We start from the raw sequence: 21,683 nt of genomic DNA, 5'->3' as shown, positions 1-21,683 counted from the left end.
AAAATAAACTATTCCTTCGTTTTCATGTAAAATTACTTCAAAGAAGTCCCTTTTATGCCTTTAACAACTTTTATAGGAATAAGACCCTATTTTATTTTCTTTGTTTAGGATACTGATACCAATATAGTGACAATTGCATTCCACTGCATGTTTTAGCCCTCCAGGCATACTGCCCTGTTCCTCTGTGAGTTACAGGCAATCCTTGCTCTCTGAAGGCACCCTGCCCAGGTGCCTGGACTTCTGTTCTCAGAGAAACTGCATTATTTCTTTTCCAGCATAATCACCAAAGTTTTTAAAATTTTCTCCATTTTTCTATTACAAATGGCGTGGTCCTTTTTTGTATCGTTTTTTCTTCTCTGTTTGTGTTCAGCTTCAGTCTTTAAGCTAACTCTTTTCTTCTTCTCACTGGTTTTTGCGTTCCTTGCCAACACTCCCAATGGTTTATCACCCACCATGACTACTGTGCTATTCCACTTCCTCCCATGCAAATGACTTCTGTCCATAAAGCAATAAACTGTAAGTAAAAACCCTGGAGCGTTAGGGCAGGATTAGAACTACTATGAGCTTTCTAATGTCATAGTTTTGCTTTGCCACCCTCTGCAGCAGCATAAGGAAGATGTAAGATTAAACTGACTTACTACCTTACTAACTTTGACCTGCTTCAGGGCTTACTGTTATTATTTGTAAAGCTCAATGTGACAGCAAAACAAATCCTCAGAGAAGGTAGGTCTTCTCCAAGGACAGCAAGAGAAGTAGAGCTGAAGTTTAGTAACAGACCCTGACTCTTCAGTCTTACAAGCTCAGGCCAGTGTAATTCTAATTTACTTCTCAGCTATCCAAGCACAAAGCTTTACTATGTCTAGAATGGAAAAGGGTAATTCCATTCACAGTAGCATCTCTTGAAGCCTGACTTCACATTTTCAGCATATCTAATATATCAGACAGAACCGTGGACTGATGGTTTTTTTACCTCGATTTCCCAGTGCTTATCTGCAGAGTAATTTTGCTCTGGAAAGAGCAACATAATCTTGCTGCAGATGGAAGATGCCTAATTACACATATATTTGTATGGTTTAAAGGCATGCAAAAAGTAAGGAAATTTTAACAACATCGTCTCAAAACATGAAACTTCTAAAAATGTCTTAGACATTGAAGCACTAAGAAAGCCTTTTGTGGTTCTGGCAACATCCTCAGCTTCTAGTCTCCCTTTCTTTTCTGATTAGATCTGGGCTCTGTTGGGCAACATGCCAAGATGCCAGCAATAGCTGCAGAGGTGTCAGTGCAGTGACACACCACTTCTTGGGCAGTCTATCTACATGCTTAGAGATCTGAACTCTTCTCCAGCATTTTATTCATAGAGTTCTCTGGTTCCCCATCTATATGCCTCTGAACTAGTTCTCCCTCCCAGAGTTGTGAGAACACACATCATCCTAGGCACTAGGAACAGATGGAGAACCAGCATGATAAATCATTAGCTTTACACTTGTCCAAAATGGTCTAAAAGAGCAGACATCTATTCCCTTTCTTTTCTCCTACTTGCATTGGAAAAATTATTCTGGTGAACAATTTTCTCTTTTGATTTTCCTTGCCTTGTAAGAGAGACTTGTTTCTCAATCCACACGTAGACCATCAGTGCAGCATATCCAAGAACAGACTACATCATTTTGCAATTATCCCGGAATTTCTGAATTAATTACGATACTAGATCTGAATATTGCCATGAGTAGTTATTAAAAGGCTGGTCCTTAGCAATTTACTAAGGGATTCAAAAGTTATCTAACAAAGCAAGATGGGCTTTTCTTTTAAGACAACCTAGCACATGCAAATGAATACCTATAGGATTTTTTTTTCTTGTCATGAAACTAACAAAACAGAAGCTTGATTTTCTACACACTTGAGACACACAGTTTGCTGCACTAACTGAATGTGGACAGACTTTAAAATAAATAGGAATGACATCAAAATTGCAAATTCAGCTTAAATACAGGGATGTTCATAAACAAAAATTCTAGTATTCTAGCAGACAGTACACTGATTAGTCAAATAATTCACTTATTTCTGCTACTATTAAGTATTAAAGAAAAAAAAAAACCAGCATGGGATAAAAAAAATTTGAACTCAAGGACTGCAAACCGTTGAGATTTGCGCATTTTCTCTCACAGATGATTCTGTGGCAGCAGCAGTTAACTTTAATAGCTTTTGAATATTTCCTCTTTTATTACATCTTTTATTACAAAGAAGAGAACTAGTAAAATAATTAGGCAATTCACTCCTTTTCTGGCTACCCTACAGAAATACCACAGTTTCAGGAAATTCCCAACAGATTCATATTGTTCCTTATGAAAGAGAAAAGCAATTAGTAATGAAAATGTTAGTTTTAAGAAGTATCATTATGATCTTATTCTTCTAATTTCTGGTATGAATAGCTCATCTTTTGAACAAAGTAAAAAGGTTTTCATAATGAAATTATAGTCTAAAAATCACCTGTTTGAAAACAAATAGGTAAGGAACATGTATTTCAGGATAACATTGTAGTATGGGCAAGTATAGGTAGGGAAAGAGTACAGAACCAGTAAAACAAACAAACAATCTCACTGGTAAAAATACCATTAATGGGTTGACATATGGGTTAATGCACTATGGAGTTGCCAGAGGTGTATTTTGAAAGATGGGTACAAAATGCAATAGTTCTGGGAGTCTCCAATTACACCAATACTTGGTACTAAAAAAAAAAAAAAGGTAACAGATTGACAGGGCACATAAGCTGAATTTTGGATAGTATCATACACAGATGCTTGGGTTGCCCACAGGAAAAGATTAAATTCTTGACTTGATCAAGACAGATAGTTTCACATCTTGCAGTTGAGAAGCCACTCTTAGTGATCATTCTGTCCTTAAATCCAAGATTGCCACAGAAAGCAGAATATCTGCCAGTTAGGAGCCACATTAAAAGAGAAAATACATAAGAAAAAAATATCAATAAGTTTTTTTAAAGCTAAAAGTAAAGTATTCATAGACAGTAGGGAAACTAACTGTTGGAAGTGTATGATCAATGCCCAGAGTCAAGGCAGTGTATCAAGAAAAGTTTAAGACACAAAAAGGGAGAGAAAAGAAAGCTGTTACTAATAAAAAACACATTTTCTGAAAGTTGAAATAATCTTCAAGTGAAGAAAATACAGAAGCATAAATGCTGACAGATTAAACATAAGAAGACAAGACAGCACAATATGATTTTAAGGGACAAATAGCCAAAGGCATTGAAACAAGCAACAAATATTTCTCCAAATGCATCAGGAGCAAGAATCTGCCTGGAGAGTCGGTAAAACCATTGGGTGGATCAGGATATAAAAGGGTTTGTTGGAAAGAAACCAAATGAATCCCTCATGAATTTTTTTACTATTTTATGGGAAATTCTCAGGCTAAGAAATCACTGGGGGAGTCTTATCAGAGGATCTGCCTGAAACTGAAGTGACTAGGTCTGAAACAAACTTACAAAACAACCCGTAGCAAATTGAAGATCAGATGGTATTTTTCTCAATAGTTCTGACAAACTAAGAAATACACAGCTTAAAACAGATGTAGTACCTGAAAACTGTAAGACATTGAAGGCAATTCCATTTTCAGGGAGATCAAGAAGACTACAGAGGAGCAAGCCAGACAGTCGTATACGGCAAATTATCAGAGCCTGTAACACAGAATGGAATTCGTCGCCTCTAACATAAACATGAACAAGTTGTCTAGAAGGTTTCCTCAGGGATAAGTTCTTTCTTAAACAGGAAGTCAAATAGAGAAATAAATGGTAAATTCTTCCAGCTGAAGGTGTCCACCAGTGAAATTCTGGTTCCATGTTCCACACTGTTTGATACATATAAAAGGACTTGAAACAAAAAATGAGCAACAGGGTAACAAAGTCAGGCAGCAGTGAAGTTATGCAGGACAGTACGGCTGAAGGGCAACAACACTTGACCCTTCCATACTATCAGTGGTTTGCCATTTGCTTTGTTGTTGCTTCTTGACACAGAGTTTTGGGGCCTGACATTAACTAGAAGAGAGGCCGAGAGCCTCAGCCATTCCTGTGCCATTTTTTATGAACTCGCTGGTCCTAATCAGCAGCAGAGCTACATCTTTCTTGTACTTCTACTTACTAACATACTTGTAGAAATTCTTATTATCTCTTGCTACTTTGAGTTCCAGCTGATCCTTTGCCTTCCTAATTGCATCTCTGCACACTGAAGCAGTACCTCTATATTTCGCTTTGGAAGTTTGTCCCCTTTTGCACTGCTCTAGTGCTCCTTTTCTCATTTGAGCTCTCTTAGTAGCTTGGTGCCTTTCCAGCTGATTTCTTTTTATGTCTGCTCCTTTTCCTGCTTAGGGGGATAGACTGCTCTTTTGTACTTCAAGAAGCAGCTGCACTGGGAAATCTCCCAACATTCCTGAGCTTCTTTGCCCTCCAAGACAGGTTCCCATTGGATCCTTCCTAGAAGTTCCCTGACTGAGTTGAAATCTGCTTTTCTCAAGTTCAGGTCTTTATTTGATCACTTGTGTTCCTCAAGCCCTTGATCTCTATGCTCTCACAGTCTCTGCAGCTGCTGTTGACATTTTATCTTCCAACAGGTCTTTATTAGTAAACATTCAGTCCAGGAGTGCACTGCTCCTAGTTGGCCCATCCATGACCACATGAAGAAGCTGTCCTCAACGCACCCAGGAAAAGTCCCAGATTGTTATGCACCACTGTGCTGTTTTCCCAGTACCAGAATGGTGGAATTCCCTTTCGAGGACCAAAGCCTGAGGCCTCTTGGAAATAAAGGCTTGATGTACCTCTTCTTCCTCATCCAGGTCCATAGCAGACACCATGGGATTTCTCTCAATAGCTCCAATTTTGACCCAGAAGCACTCTACTGACTTGAAAACAAATGAAAGATGATGATTCTTTACATAATAGGCATGCTTTTGATGGTTACTAAGTACACCATAACTTCACTGGGTCATGGAAACCTGAAAACAGGTGGCTTTTGACTATTAGAAGACAGTATCACATATTATGGCCCTGTTCTTACTCTTTTCTCAGCATATAACTTGAGGTCATCAGTGAAGACAGTTCATCAGACCAACAATGGCTGTTGTGAAACACACATTTATTGCCACCAAACAGATACCAAAAAACATAGCGTGCCAGGTTTTTCTACAGAAAAATAAATTTTCATCCATAAAACATCCAGATTGGGAATCCAGGCTATTCTTTCAACACAACACTACATAGATTTTGCTATTGAGTTCTCAAACATTCAAACAGAAAGATTCCAGATTTTTACTACTTATTGTAGTAGTGTAGTAGTAGTTCAATGAATAGAACAGAATAATTAAATATGTGGACTGGATTTGTGGTTATGCCTCTGGGAGATCAAACACACAAGCAACACTTGCTGCACTCCAGAATTACCATGCCTTACTAAGACAATTGTGCTGCTTCCACAATTACAGCACAGATTTCAGTTCAAAGGCTACTCAGTTGCCACCAAAAGCTGTTGAGTCAGTAGACTAAACAGTCAGTAGACTGTCAGTAGACTACAGCGGAGAGAAGCATCTCTACAGGGATGTTCCTTACAGAAGGAATATCAAAATTACTGCTATGATACAATTACAAAACAAGAGCCATAGGAATCATTGTTATTTTCATTGATTCAGCGGAAAGAAAAAAGAGGGAAGAGAGAGTGAGTAGAAATAATGAATGAATCAATCTGCTGCATTACTTCAACGAGAATATTTCATTGACAGTGTTGTGAAAGTAATCTGAAATTCAAGTCTTTATTACAGCAAAACACAGCCATCGAAACCACATCTATCCCTGTGGAACTGGGTTCCTGCTAGGAACCTTCTAGCAGTGTTGATAACAGGTCCAAGACCTGTCTCATACAATGCGTATTACTAAAGCCCCTGATCCCAAATGCAGAACAAGCAGAGAGGAGTTGCAGCTCCCTTTTCAGGAGAAGAAAAAGGTTCATGATGTCACAGTATTGAAAAGGAAAGGCAAAGTAAGTGAAAACAAGCCATGCCTGCAGAATTTTAAACTCAGTGTTTCAAGTGAATTTAATGGCAGAGGGGGAATTCAAATTAATTTCCAGACATGGTTTCTGAGTTGTGGTTTAGAGCCATACTGTTCTTCCCCCTGCCCCCCATCTTATAGCTGACATCTCTTCCCCCAGTGGGAACTTGGACTGGGTAAAATGAGGGCTCTCTCCTTCCCACACCTGGCAGCAGCTGAACAACACACATATTTCCTCTTCTGTGACTCCAGGCACTGTTTCCATGGCAGCGACAGGAAAGTCATTCCAAACTGGTCAGGGAGGCAGGGAATGAGAATCACCCCTCTAACCTCCCTGAACAAGGCATTCTGAGAAACCAGGGACAAGAGTGAAGATGACTGCACAGCCTGGGAGGGACTGAGGGCCCTGGCAGCACCATGCAGCCTGAAAACCTCTCTTCATGTCTGGTGAGAGTTGCTGTGGTTCAAGCCCATGGGACGGCGTGGATGGAGCGCCCAGTTTTGCTGGTCAGTGGGAGCAGATCTGCGATGGCCAGAGAGCATTTGTCTCTCCTGTCCTCCAAGAGCCCACTGACTGTACAGCAGATGGATTTCTGGCTTTCTTATGGCTGAGGGGAAGTAGAGATAAGTAACTGCCATGAACTGAAGCAGCACAAAGGGACTTTGTTTTTACTTCACAGATCAGAAATACCAAACCCATGGTACCAAAGTTTTAGCTGGATTTTTCAGCATGTCAATACTGTGCATGTGTCGGGATTATTTGTCAAAGTCATATGATTTGCACAGCCAAACGTCTCAAAGATGGAAATGAGATGCGATGTGACACTTCTGAATGATCCTTGCTAGCCTGAAATAATGAGAATCTGGAATTGCAATCTCTGCTTGCACAGCATAACTAAGATGCAAGATTACTCTGTCTGTTTCCAACCCCCAACCTGCTCACAAACCAGGATGTAATGCATCAGCACTAGACATACGCCCTAACCATGCATGGCAGGCAGCTTTACAGGATCACAGAAGGGTAGAGATGGGCAGGGGCCTCTGGAGGTCACCCTGTTCAACTCACAGAGCGCCACCCTGAGCAAGTTGTCCAGGACCATGCCAGGTAGCTTTTGAATATCTCTAAGGGAGAAGACCTTACAACCTCTCTGGGCAACCTGTTCCAGTGTTCAGTCACTCTCCCAGTAACAGTGTGCCCCTCCCGGTGTTCATACAGCACATTCCATGTTCCAGTTTGTGTCCATTGCCTCTGATCCTGTCCGAGAATCTGACTCCCTCTTCTTTGCACCCTCTGTTCAGGTGTTCGTACATAGTGATGACTTCTCTCCCCAAGCTTTCCTTATCCCAGGCTGAACAGTCTCAGCTCTCAGCCTTTCCTCAAAGGACAGATGTTCCAGTCCCTTCATCATCTTGGTGGCTCTTCAGTGGACGTCCTCCAGTATGTCCATATCTGTCTGGAACTAAGAAGCCCAGAACTGGACCCAGTGCTTGAGGTGTGGCCCTACCAGTGCTGAGCAGGGGAGAAAGATCACCTACCTCGACCTGCTGGCAACACTCTTCCTCCTAAGGCAGTCAAGGACACTGGCTGTCTTCTTTGCCACACGGGCACATTTCTGGCTCATCTTCAACTTGGTGTCCACTAGGATGCCTCGGGGCCTTTTTAGCAAAGCTGCTTGTCAGCTGGGTTGACCCCAGCGTGTACTGGTGCATGGACTTACTGGGCATAGCCCTATCTGAAACTAACCTTATCAAGGTTACTGAGGCAAACACATCATCCCAGAAGCAGAAAAATTTGACCAGACAGTTGTCAGGAACACTGTACTAGGCAACTTTTTTTGGTGCCATCAAAATGACTCTCCCTCTAAGAACACTTCTACTGTAAAAGGGAGATTTTCTAGAATTTTTCTCCATCTGACCAGTGTGAGAGGTGTAACGTCTTCCTAGTGCGCCTGAGGGCTAGGAATGGATAGGATGTCCAATTATACCAATAGGGGAAAATATTGTTTTATTTTCTGAATTGATCGTAGATGGCCCAGCTTGTCTTACCTGACAAAGTTCATTCCTCTCAGTTCACAGATGCTCCAATTTAAATAGCCTGTGCAATGCAAAACACTAACTTTCCCTACTCTGAAAGCTTCACTGGATATAGTCCTGAGAAGCCTCTTTGCTGAGTAAGTTTGGCTCCTTGGATTCAGACCCTTTCGAGGAGAGTCTCATCAGACTGGAATACACAAGTACCAGAAACATTTGCAATGCTAAACTGCAAGAATACAAGAAAAGCTACTTAACTTTCTGGACCTGTTCTGTTGTCTATTCCTTGTGTATTTTACATTATCCAATCATGTGACAAGTAAAATGTGATATCAAACTGATTTAGCAAGAGCTGAAAATTTATAGAGCAAGATCCTCACTTCCTTAAAAAAGGAAGAGTACATATTTAGTGTACTAAAGTCAGGATTTTTAAGCCAAATTTCACCACTACTGAAGCTTTCTTACTACAGTGTTACTTTCCCATTCCTAAAGCTTGATTTCTGTTTAGTACAGACTGGTTTTTCTTATTACATGGCTGGCAAAGTGTGTATCCTTTCCAAAAGCAAAGTCACTGAAATTAGAATGAAAGAAATAATTTAATGGGATGCACTCTACTTCATTTCCTCAAACAAGAGACTGCATTGACCAGGAAAGACATTTCTCTGGCTCATATCCACTGCAGAGAAAAGCCAGAAAGAGAGAAACAGAGAGAGAGAAATACAGCATACCCTCCCTTGAATACATTCATGAAAAGTGGGCAGAAACCTTACAACAATATTTGGGATGTCTTTGACAGCATCATCGGAATATAAAGTGTCTCTAACCACTTTTCATGTCTTTTTTTTGGAAGAGCAAACTCCTCCAACAGTGTAATACCACTTAAAGAGGAGGAATTTGAAAATTAAACCCTTATAAATCAGTTTCCTTCTCTTTAAGCAGCTTCACAAACACTGCAAACAGTTTCAACCTTTTGTTCTTCCAGCTCACGTTTCATACAGGAGAGGGGCAGGGAGCCCTTTCAGACTCAGTACTCTCATAAGGTACAGCCTCTATGGACAATCCTAACTGCTTTAAGAAGTTTGGTAACTTGAGGATTGCTAGGACTGGACAGAGGGGAGCATAACCTCCAGGAGGTAAGCCAAAGTGGATAGGTTTGGGGTTTTTTAGGATTTTACTTTCCTTTCCTGAATTTACAGGACACATCTCTCAATCCAGTGACACAGGTTTTGTACCTGCTAGCAAATTTTCTTCACACCACTGCTTTGGGCACGTTTGGTGCCATGCTGGACTATCGCTTTCCTAGGAAGACAGGATGACAGGTGCCTCCACAGCAGCTGAGTACACATGGCTCTGGATACAGTACTTCACATAAATAACTTGCAACTAAGTGATCCCTAAAAAAATACAGTTAGAATCCCACTAAAATGGAGACTACAAAATTATTTACAGTGAAACAAGCTTAAGCTTGAGAAGCAGTCATGTGAGAAATAACACTGAAAATAATGGTTAGCATAAAAACTACATGACCTTAATTACCATTTCAAATACTTCTAAATGAGAAAGCTTTGGATAACTCAGACAACTGTAACCACTAAAAAATGCTAACTTTTTAATGACAATGACTGTATGCAAATGATCTAATTACAAACACCAACACACAATGCCTTGTTGAAAAACAGGGAGAAACATTTTGAGCAGCTTAGGAAGAAGAAAAAATTACACTTTGAAAATATTACTATGCATATGGAATAATGAGGCCTCATAATAAATGCTGCATCTTATTTACTAAAATTTTGCTGTTTGATTCAGATGTTAATTTCATGCTGCATTAAATGAATAAGAGATAAAGCCCCTTTTCTTTAAATGCTCACATCAGCTTCAAAATTATAGTTTGATACATTTTTGAATTAATCTTACAAAGCACTGAATTTAAATTTGCAAGCTGTGTTGATCTAGAATTTTAAGGAGTTCTAGTAGTGGGAATGAAAAGAGACAGGAGCAGATAATAGACACAGGATGCTCTACTCATGCCAACAGGATCTCCTGATTACAGAATAGCTGGATACACCACCACTTTTAATTATACATAAATGGATCTGAAGAACAATGACTCATAAGTTAATCATCTGTCTAAATATTTTTAGTAATTATTGATATATTTTAGTATTCCACAGATCAAGTTTAGTCAACATTTTATTTCAGTAATTTCAGGATTAACTATACTTCTGTCACACACAGCAGAAAACAAAAATCAAAAGTTATTCAGTCAGATAAACCTAGAGGCTTCTTTTTTTTTTTTTTTTAAGGGTGACACTTCAAAAGTGTGCAATTTATCTTCTTCTGTCTATGAAGGTCTGAAGTATCCAGTCGCACTGCAAGAATACCCTGCTGTATGTCAAAACAATAGAGCAATTCATCCCCCTGTAGCCAAACCTAGCACTTCAATATGTTTGGAAAGAAAGAGTGGGGGGAGGGGGGGGGAAGGTTGAAAAAAAGGTAAAAAAACCTGCAGCTAAGGCTGCAAAATATGGCTGCTGCAACAGGTGAACTGTTTTGCAAGATTAGCAGCCTGCCATAAAATCCTTCTTTGTAAGAGAGCAAACCACAACATGACAGTAGATAAACTCCATTACAGTGAATGTAAGTACATGTAACCATGTAGACAGAATAAGCCAAACATCTGCCCATGTTTTTTTTCTATACTTTGTTGATGTTGCTATCATCTGGACACATTATCCACATGTCCCCTGAAACCATGTACTGCAATTTCCATCAAATGGTATTACACCTGCTGAAGAGGGCAGAACTGATCGACTACAGCTTCTCCTGCTGTTGAGCTCAGCCAACAAGCTGTTTCTGAATCCTACTCATGTTTTGGTAAACTGAGCCAAACTGATTTTGTTTTTAAACTGATTTTTTTTTTAATTAGTTTTCAAACTAACTAAAAAAAAATACTGTTTTTCAAAGTTATATTGTGCCTTACTGATGCATGCTTCAAAATTTCAACTAAAATCAGTATGAGCTGAATGACAAAAATCATAATAACATTAATTCCTTTATATATTAAAAAAAAATTATGTCATGATACAAAGATATCCTGAAACAATAAAGACAGTGCTGCCAAACACTCCCAGAAACATTTTCAATCCCTTCACAATGCTTGTATTTCAATTTTTTCCAAATTCCTTTCCAAATATACTGATTTTTAGATGGAAGAGTGTGTTTAGGTTCATTTAATAAACATACTCTGCCATTCAAAAAAATCAATCATAACAAGCCAAGTTCCCAAGCCTCAAATGCATCTGATTTCTCCCTTCCAATAACAAAATGGCTAATTATTCTTTTAAAGCATTCCAGAAATATTAAAAAAAAAGACATTTAAAGGAAGAAAAGAGAGGAATCTACACAAGTAGATTGTGTAAGAGCTTGGAGAATGTACCTATGTCCAAATAGGAATCTCACTGATTTTATGGACAGCTGTTTTATAAGAGTCAGTACTAATTAAAATGTAGGTTCTGTCTCTTTCCTGTCTTAAAAATGTTAAAAGATAACATTAGGAGGCCCTGGCACAATAAGAAGTTTAATCATAAGGACTTTTAGAGTTTGTCTAAATAGATATCTAGAGTCTATCTGGAGGTCACAGCCAACCAGGCAGTTTCTTTATCTACTTATCCTGCAGCTGTGTCCCAGCCACCCCTATTGTACAACTTACTAACCCAAGGAAGTTATTTCCAGAAACAAGTGTCTGGATGCTGCCTTTACATTTATCCAAGCATATTTTCATTTTAAGGCATTATAACACAGATGCCAAAGAACTAAAAGTAAGAATAGGGAAACAGTTGAGATTACTGCCAGACTTTCCGAGTTGAAGCCATGCAGTAGCCCCTGAACACACTACAAAAGGAAGCAGCATAAAGATGCACTGACAGTCAAATAATGTCATAGATTTTAAGTATGCAAAACTGTGACTGATAGCAGGTCACTAACTAATAGTAGGATTCAATAATATCTGAAATTTTAAAATAAACTAGCAAATAAATCCCATTTTGTTTGGAAAAAGGAAATTAAGACTATGCAAAACCCACTTTAATCTTCATGCATATATAGACAAAATGAAGCCTTATTCAGATGGATGCATTCCTGTTTTGGAACAAATGAGTCCACTTATAGATAATACTGCATTTACCACAGCCATATATGCAATTTCTAACCATTTCAGTAACTCAAAAAGAACTCAGAATTTCATTATCTTTTCAGACACACAATTCCTAATGAAAAACATTAAAAATGGTTCAATACATAAAATCAGACAAGAAAGTTACACCCCTAACTCAGAGAACTTCTCGAGAATGCAGTAAGACCCATACATAACACATCAGTACAGAATGGCAGGAGTGAACACAGAGCAAAAGTTTGGGAGAAGAAAGCAAGCTGTGCAGCACTTCTGGCATCACTGTTGTACTTGTTTTCTCCCAATGCACCAATTTCTCCTGGGGAAAAAAGCAAAGAAAAAGTAATGACAAAGAAAGACCGCGTTTCTGAAAGTTGCGTAAGCCACGGGAGACACCTCTCAGAGCCAGGAGACCCAATGGAAGTAAGGACATCCTGCAGCCTGCCAGAACAGACACCCTCCCAACTGCCCGAGACTTCCTCAACCATCTGAGATCAACCATGAAAACACTTTCAAGCACATGAACACTTAAACAACCCCAATCTGATTTTAACATCACCTGGCTCCCAGAAACACCGGCTGCTTAGCACACTAACCAAACTTGTCAAGTTGCTTCTGGATTTTACTCTCCAGAAAAGCACAGAAGTGCAAACTCAAGTCAGGGATGTCAAGATTTTTCAGCTCAGATGCTGCCAACTTACTAGCCTGGAACGTGATCATCCAGGTAGTAACAGAAACGGCCTCGAGTTGCACTGTAAGGGGTTGTCCTCCACTTTGTGAGCACTTGCAAGCGACAGGCGGCTGGTCTGTAACTTGTCTACAAATCATAGCAAAGGCTTACACTCCAAAGTATGTCGAATTTTGCTACTATTTAAAACAGTAAGCATCTTATCCTATAAAACACCTCCACTTCTGTCTTCATGTTAGCAGTGCAGGAACATGGATGACAAAGGAGCCATAGCCAAATTTATTCCCTCTATTTTTCCTCAAACATCACCAAGCACGTTCACAAGGCTGAGATGCCTTGTGTCTTTCCAGATGGCAAGGCTATAAATATAGTTTCTTATACTTGAAGTACACTCCCGCTGTTTCCAGAATATTAGTTCAGGTAACATTTTCTGCAAAGAGATAAATTCACATGTGTAATGCATGTGCTCTGAAGCAATGCTATTGTGTCTGTGTGCAAGTCGTCACCAACACATCAATAAACTGACAACATTTGAAAAAAAAATCCTGTCATGATAGGCTGAAGAAGAGAGCCTAAAGATACAAGTGTGAAGAAGCTGTTATCACAGGAGCTTATCCATTAAAGGAAATCCTGTAACTTTTAAGGAATGTTTTCAGGTAATCCAGCACATAGTGTACTGCCACAGTCCACAGGAAAAAGATGAACTTTGCCCATTCCATTTGAGCGTAACCCAGTCCTGAGATGCCTACAGGGACATTGCAAAGATGCTCTGGGTCTCATTCAACATGTGATGGATCTATAAAAACCCTTCTGATTCCATCTTTTCTTGAAACTGTCTATACATTTTTATCACTCTGTTAAAATAAAAGCAGTCTTTTTTCTCTAGTTGGAAGGATCCATATATCAACTAGATGTCCAAACGAAAAACATCACCAGCACCTTTTAAGACTTTATTTGTTGTTTCTGCCTTCCCCTTACCTGCCTCTCTGAAGCTGTGACTTAGTGCTGTTAGCTCTTCAGCATAGAACTACAGCTACCAAGCAAATGAAGTTCTGGTCTACTCCATCAACTGAACTAAGGAGCATGTGTCTGATTTACAGCAAGTTCTCACTGTACAAAATTTACAGTATGAGCCATGCAGCTCCTACAATATTAGAAATAACTTATTTATGATGTGCTGCACAGGTTCATTATGAGAACTTAATACTAATTTAAAAATAAACTACTATTAAACGCAGTGAAAATAACAGATTGTCAAAGTAAAAGGTACTGTGAAAATAACAGTTTCATAGGAACAATGTTGTGTGAAACACCACTCTTCAAAGACAGGCAACTTGTGCAAAGAGCACTGAGAGAGTACATAGATGCATATTCCAGATAATGTTCCCATTTAAATACAGAGCTAATTTGGACATGGCTAATTTTGATATCATTGTTTATGTAATTCAGCACTGGATGTGTACATGGGCTTTAAAACAATCGCAGAAGCTTGTTTAAGAGGGGCAATGGCACTTGAAAAACCCCACTTTTGGTATACTAAAAAAATAGTTAAATAACTTTTTTTTTTGGTGGTAAATATTTATTAGAAACAAAGTACACAGAGCAATTACAACACTACAGTTGAAAAGCGAACAAGGTAGTTATTTCATCTCTGAAACAAAATTAAAGCAGTGGTCATAAAAAACAAACAGACAAAAAAAACATCAAACAACAACAAACCCAAAAAACCAAACCAAACCAAACCCATGGATTGCCAGCACATCAGGAGAGTAGTAATGGGAGAATGGAGGTATAACCTGACCGCCTCAAAAGTGGATCCAAGACATATCTAAAGCCTAACTCCTATGACAAAAATGACTGAGAAATCTATATACACTCTTATGCTAGTGCTGAAGGAAACTTTACACCTCTGTAAATGCAATTTCAATACATTTCATATTTTGGTCTGAATACACAGTCTCTGTTATTTGTGATGAAAATTACAAATCATTGCTGGACAAGAGCTTACAGGTTTACAGTGAACTGAGGCAGAACAAAAATCATGAAGAAGGACATATGATTAACGCTGGGGTTACTCAATACGTAGCATTAATCTCACACGGGAACAATTATATTAAAATAAAATTGCTCTAAATTCTTTTCTATATGTTTGTTCAATTAGTAGATTAGGGAACGCAAGCTGTTCATCAGATCCTAGCACCAGAAAATCGTTCACTGGAAATGACTTTTTAGGCATCTGTGCTTGGTTAAAACTAAACCCAAAACACATCAGTGTTTGAAACTTTATGTATGTCAAGCACACACCCTTCCAGTGCAATGTCTAACCTTATGACCCTTTAGAAGGGAACAAATATGGTGAGGATGCTTTAAAATTATTTAGGAAAGCCCAAGGGCTTTTGCAGTTTATATATGATTTTCTTTGCTCTTTTAATTACATCCTTCTGAGTTCATGCTTTCAAATACAATTTACACAGATGAAGCCAGTGACATTTCACCTCCTCCACAGGATATGCCAAGATGTGGTGTAGTTCACTATGGCTGCAGTTACTTACAGCAGTCGTGTAACAGTTTCAGCAAGAGCACAACAAAACATAGGGATTCTATAAGCTCAGGCAAGTCTTCCACAACTTCAAGGGTATCATAAGGCAACCCAACATAGACTTACCTCCTAATAAGTAAGCCAAGTTCCACTAATTTCAGCAGATCTTGATACCTCATTTTAAACCATCTGAGAACTTCTGGTTTTGACTATCATCGATTTCATTAGAAAAAAAAATACTAGAGACAATTCGCTAAAAGTATTTCCTCTAACTCATCAGCCACGAACTTCCCTCCCTGATGGCTCAGAAATTCACATGAGAACTGAGGAGCATCTCTCTCCCCAGCTAATGGCAGGGACTGAGCTGACAGGAGCTTTTTTGCAGGACTTTACGCATGTGACTGAGTATCAATTAGGTGGGAATTATTTAAAAAGAGTCATAGCCCAGCAGCATAGGGCTGTGAACACATAATGGCTTTGAATGCCACAGAAAGACAGACAATGAAAAACAACAGAGCCACTGTGCAGAGTGAAGTGGAGAAAAGGAGCACAGACCAAGGACAAAGATGAAAACCCGCTCCTCACAGAAAGTTGTCACGGAGCCATTTGCACGCTTGACTCTCAATTTTAAATTTGACTGTTCAATTTTTATCACATAAAAAGCTAATTGAGACAGTCAACTGTGGAACCAAAAGAAATCTAACCTGAAATCAGGGCAGGGCAGACATGTAGCACTGTCACCTTAAAAAAAAAAAAAATTTAAAAAAATTGCTAAACAGTTTATTGGGGTTTGGAGGGGTTTGTTTGTTTGTTTAAAAATCTCTGCTATCCTTCTATTTTAATTCTTTGTCTTTATTTATTGAAAATTAACCACCTCTTGCATTAGAAGAATATTTTAGGTTTTCTAAGTTAGTTTCTAGCAACAGGCTGACTTTTCCATTGCTTAAAGGCCATCTTGTGACAACTAACAGTTTCAACACTCTTAAAAGATAAAAGCATGATTAGAAGGTTCATGCTAGACTGGGCTCAGCAATAAAATACTGATCCTTCTGAAGATGGCCATTAAATTAACAGCAAAAAAACTACCAGTGTGTAATACTACCTCTTCACTTTTATATTGTTCTCCTACATTTCAGTCAACAACACCCCTCTGATATTATTCATGATGCAGTCATTTTAATTCTCTACGCAAGAGAGTTGCATCAGGTTTTGGCATGTCCCTTTTGCACATTCATGGACTTATCAGCTAAGAAAAGTTGGAAGAGTTGGAAACACAGAAAAGCAAACACGAATTTATCAGACTTCAGATTAACTGCAGATTCTAACTGTGCAGTGGGTTCACGAAATAAAAATGAGCAACTGCACAACCAAGGCTGTAGAAGAGATGCTGTTACTTATATGTAGTCTGCTGGGCCATGCAGTAGGCTGGACAAGCAGCCTGCCTTTTTCCCACCACGGCAACCAACATCTCCTTCGAGCCATTGTGCATGCAAACATCACAAGGAACGGGTACATGTTCCAGGTGAAATAGCCCTGAGCATCTGCCAGAACAAGAACCTGTATGTCTTAGAAAGCAAAGGCATCTTCTGCCCTCAGTTTCCAAACTGACTGCTTGGTACCACTCCACATGTACGTATCTTTACACAACACTTGCACAAAGCTAAGAGAATGGCAATAATCAGTATTAATTTATTTATTACACAATCAAAATATCTCAAACACATGGTTCACATCTGTTCATCATAATGCTATTTAGAAGAACTCGAGTTTTCTTTAAAAAAAAAAAAAAAAAAAAATCATTATTCATTACTACCAGGAAAACTGATGCCAGCACTAGAAAAAAAAGCAAAAACATGATGGCATCTGAGTGTCTGCTGATCACCAAACAATTTAATGTAATTGCTCAACAGTTCAAAAAGATAATATTTCTCTGGCTATAGTTTTAGAAGAAAATGTCAATAAATGCTTATTGCAGTCTCAATAGACTTTTACAGACTTCCTTAGCACAACAGAGAGAGGTGTCCCAACTCTGAGCTTCTCTGACAACTGCTAAAGCTGCGAAAGTTATTTGGCTTCAACATGTTTCATTCCACTGAGAATAAAACTTTTAGAACTGGTCTTAACAGGAATTACATACAACGGTGATAATTCCTTGGCAACATCCTAAATGTACAGGTGTTTTTCTTATTGACTCCCAGGTTCTGATTTGCTCCACTGTGCTGTGATCAAACAAAGGATACCTGGCTGTGCACACTGTCATTAGAAAATGTTAGACACAGGGTGCACTAAATAGAGCCTTGCTTCAACTACTGACATGCAGTTGTGTTTCCACTTACTTTTTTCTTCCTAAAACTGCAGCATTCAACACTGACGGAGATTTTTTTCATGTTTTTCACAGCTGGGAGGACAAAGTTCCTCCAGTTCCTCCTTTAATTTTCAGGTTAGCTTTTTCAAAAGCCAATTACTGGCATGAGCATTCTGAGAATGCCATTATAAAGGCCTTGATCTCTGGCAGAAAGTATTCATAATAGCACGAACCCCATGCTAAGGGTCTTCTGAAAGGATCTCTCTGGATCTTAAAATTAAAAGAGTTAAATTTGTCATTAAAATATCTACAACATCGGGAAAAGGGGGAAAGGGGGAAAAGGGGGGAGAGAGGGGAAAGGGGGAAAGCTCCCCCACAAACAATAACCTCTTTCATGTACAGATTTAAATGTAGGGATAGTAGCTTCCATCAAAGGCATTACATACTCTGCCATCTGAATGACCTGCCCAGTGTCAGCATTTTAAATCTAGTGCATCCTGACAGATCAAGGCTTTCCACTTTCTGTTACCTCTGCCTCTCATTGTAAGTTAAAGCAAGTGCCTAGTTATTTAAAATACAGATACACGTACAGTTTGCATACTTGCATGCACACAAATGCAGCACATCAGTAGCATGGACCCAGGCATGGAAGACTTTAAAACATGCAGAGAGAGTGTATCATGGTACAAGGAAGTGTGTGAAGAACTTCTAAGTTAGTAGGTTATTAGGATGAATTTTTACCAGTGACAGAAAGCTGGTTTGTCACATCTCTCAGCCACTTCAGATTCAGCAAATAAAACACTAAACATGGCGTTTTTTTCAAAAAAAGAAGAAAAATTAAATTATACCTTCTGCTTACAATTATCGTAATGAAGAAATGCCTAAGCTACTGAAGATTAATAGTTAGTATAGAAACAACTCTTATCTGTATAATAAAATCGCCAAAGTAATTCCAACTTTGCCTTGGACTTCCAAAATGCAAGATGTACACATATGGTTGAATTAGCTCAGTTACTCAGAGATCAGTGGAGTAATACCAAAGATAGATTTGGCCCATTATCTACCTGCACAGCACAAATGAATAATGCAAATGTGTATGCAAAGGACCATGAAGTATCTCAGCTTAGCAGTGCATTTAAAATGTATCACTAACTTTCAGCTTCTTGAAATATTTATCAACCGCAGGAGGTTCCACTGAGAGCACACTCTATTAGGAACTTCACTGAATTTTTATTTCTACACCTGACTCAGAGGACTTTAGAAAAGGAGGCTGGAATTAACTGCTGTAACAACTTCAGGTACTGCTCTGACACCACAGGCTTCACGAGCACTTCATGAGTGTTTCTAAGTCACTTTAATGTTCTTCTCACAGTCGAGACCAGCTGGGGCCTTTATGCAGCACATCTTAGGAGGGAGAGGAAGAAGATAGCCAGTTTCTGCACATGACTTCAGAAGCCACTAAAATTACATTGTCTGCAATTAGAAATCTACAGAAAGAATCCACAGTAATGAGCATGCTTGAAGACACCACAATCAACTGAAAAATACCATGTAACGAGTCAAGCAGTCTTACTAAAATCAGTCTAGTGATACAAACTGGTTAAAATGACTAGTTGGATCAAGTAGGAACAAGCTTGGATCAACTGCACACAGCACTTAAACTACTAAGCACTAGTCAAATATTAAATTTGTTTTACTAAACTTTTTTTGAAATAAAATTTGATCTTGAAGTAATTACAGTAGTTCTTTTGGTCTACTAAAGATGGGTACATCTGAAGAAAGATTTTTTTTTAAGATGAATAGATTACCAGAAGAAGAAAAAAGGGAAAAAAACCCCCGAAATCCACACCACAAACACCCCCAGCACTTAGCTTAACATTGAGTAGTTACAACATTTTGATCTAGACAATCTCTTGTTTCCTATTTTAACTGATAAAAACGAATTATATCAGAAGAAAGTTCCCTCAAAGTCATGCGTTTTATTCATTATGGACTTTGGGAGGGTACACGTTTTTCCTTTGATCTCACAAATGCAGTCACCTAGTAAACAGTGTTACTCCACAATAACACATTCCTGCAGTGTTTTGAGTCAGGAATAATACAGAAAAACAATATTCTCTAAAAGCTTTGTTGCTGTTGTTGGTAGAGAGTACTAGACATAGGGAAGGGTGGTTTGTTTTTATATTTTATGTATTTCACTTAATTCAGCTAAAAGATCAAACCATTGAACTGTTACTTCAACAAGTACACAGACCTGTGTCAAAGAAGGATGTCGGGACTTTTTCCACACAACTTACTTTCACTTGAAATTCATTTATTTAATCCCTTGAATAGTCAGCCACATTTCCCTGGGACTTGGGCAGCACCAGATGAAACCAGCAGGTCATAACCATGCATTATTTTTTCAAATTAGCTGACGCATTAAAAAAAAAAAAAATCTTCCTGAAAAGCTCAGCAAAGTCTGAAAGGCTCAACATAATTACAAAAAATGCAAATCCCGTTCTCACCTACTTAAAACTGTGATCGGAAAAGAGATATCACTACAGCTGATGTGGTATTTTACTGAGAACATTTTCTAGGGTGAAAGTACAAAGCAACAGGTCTGCAAACTCAAAAGCACGCATCTACAGAAATACATTTTTGCACAAGGAAGATCGGCTGGTTGAAGTATTTTAACTCAGTGAAATTACTGATTTTCTTAAAGCTTTGCTTTAGGCGGGTCGCACCAAGAAATAACCGCGGTCAAATCAACTGTTGCTGAATAAGAACACGAGGCATTTGGGGGAAATAAGGTACTGAAGAGTAACATTTACTTTCTTGCTTTTAATGTGAACTCTTAAAATCTGGCCAATTATACTACCTTTTTACTCTTGGGTAAGAGACTTACAGCATTTTGAAGTCGAAAAACATCCGTAAGACATTCAAAGCTGACGTTTTAAAACAAGTCATAAACCTTTCCACGAAAGCTCCCATTCCATCTCACACAAGCGATCCATCTTTAAGGCTTTACCTTTTGTCGCCCACTTGTAAATTAATCTCCTCAATCACTTCAGCTGCGCCCTGAGAAGCCTCCTCACCGCCGAGCCGACTTTCCCTCCTCTCCGGAGCGGCAGCTCAAGCAGCTCTACTCTTTTTCTTCCTAATTCCCTCTCTCTTTCCTTTTAACACTTCCAAAAAGAAACTTGGAAACGCCCGCGGCCGGCCATTCCCCGTGCGCGGGCGGAGCGCGGCGGCAGCGGCGGCCGACAACAAGGGGCAGCCCACAGCGAGGGGCAGCCCACAGCGAGGGGCAGCCCACAAACGAGGGGCAGCCCACAGCGAGGGGCAGCCCGCGCCGCCGTGCGCTGTGGCGGGGCGGGGCGGGGCGGGGCGGGCCGCGGGCAGCGGCGGCAGCTGCCGGGCCGGGGGCGGCGCGGGCGGGCCGGAGGAGGCGCTCCGCGGGCACAAAGGGCGCCATGGCAACGGCGGGGCGAGCCCCCCGCGCCCCCGTCACCGCCGGACCCGCCGCAGCGATCGCGACAGCGGCTCGGGGAAGCAGCCCTCGGCGACACGGGGCTGGGAGCCGGGCGGGGGCTGCGGCCCCTGGCCCTGCCACGGGCTCAGCCACATGTTTTCAGCAATTTATGGTTTTTTTCCGCCAGAGTGCAGATCAATCTCCACATATATGTATAGTCATTTAGGTTTTCTAATTGAGGGAAGTCGATAAGATACTACTGAACAAATTTGAGGGCTGGGCAATCACCAACCCTGTTAGGTTTAACAAGGGAAACTGCTGGATTCTGCATCTGGGACGGGGCAACCCTGGGTGTATGCACAGACTGGGGAACGAGAGGCTGGAAATCAGCGCCACGGAAAGGACCTGGGGATCCTGGTCGATGGCAAGGGGAATCCGAGTCAGCAGTGCCC

The 21,683-nt window shown here is 39.8% G+C and overlaps 1 protein-coding gene across 2 annotated transcripts in view; it reads right to left on the bottom strand.

The window, feature by feature from the left end:
- The window catches only part of CTNND2 (catenin delta 2), a 658,514-nt gene that overhangs the window by 416,815 nt on the left and 220,016 nt on the right, over positions 1-21,683 (bottom strand). Inside the window, exon 1 of one of the 2 annotated variants that reach the window (XM_069004022.1) lies at positions 20,788-21,070. The exons of the other annotated variant lie outside the window; for it this stretch is intronic. The gene's annotated coding sequence lies outside the window, so the exon portion shown is untranslated. Of the gene's footprint in view, positions 1-20,787; positions 21,071-21,683 lie in introns of those variants that run through there. 2 annotated transcript variants of the gene reach the window in all.

Source organism: Aphelocoma coerulescens, chromosome 2, assembly GCF_041296385.1.
Source record: "Aphelocoma coerulescens isolate FSJ_1873_10779 chromosome 2, UR_Acoe_1.0, whole genome shotgun sequence".
NCBI lineage: Eukaryota > Metazoa > Chordata > Aves > Passeriformes > Corvidae > Aphelocoma > Aphelocoma coerulescens.
This window is presented reverse-complemented; position numbering and strand designations above follow the sequence as displayed.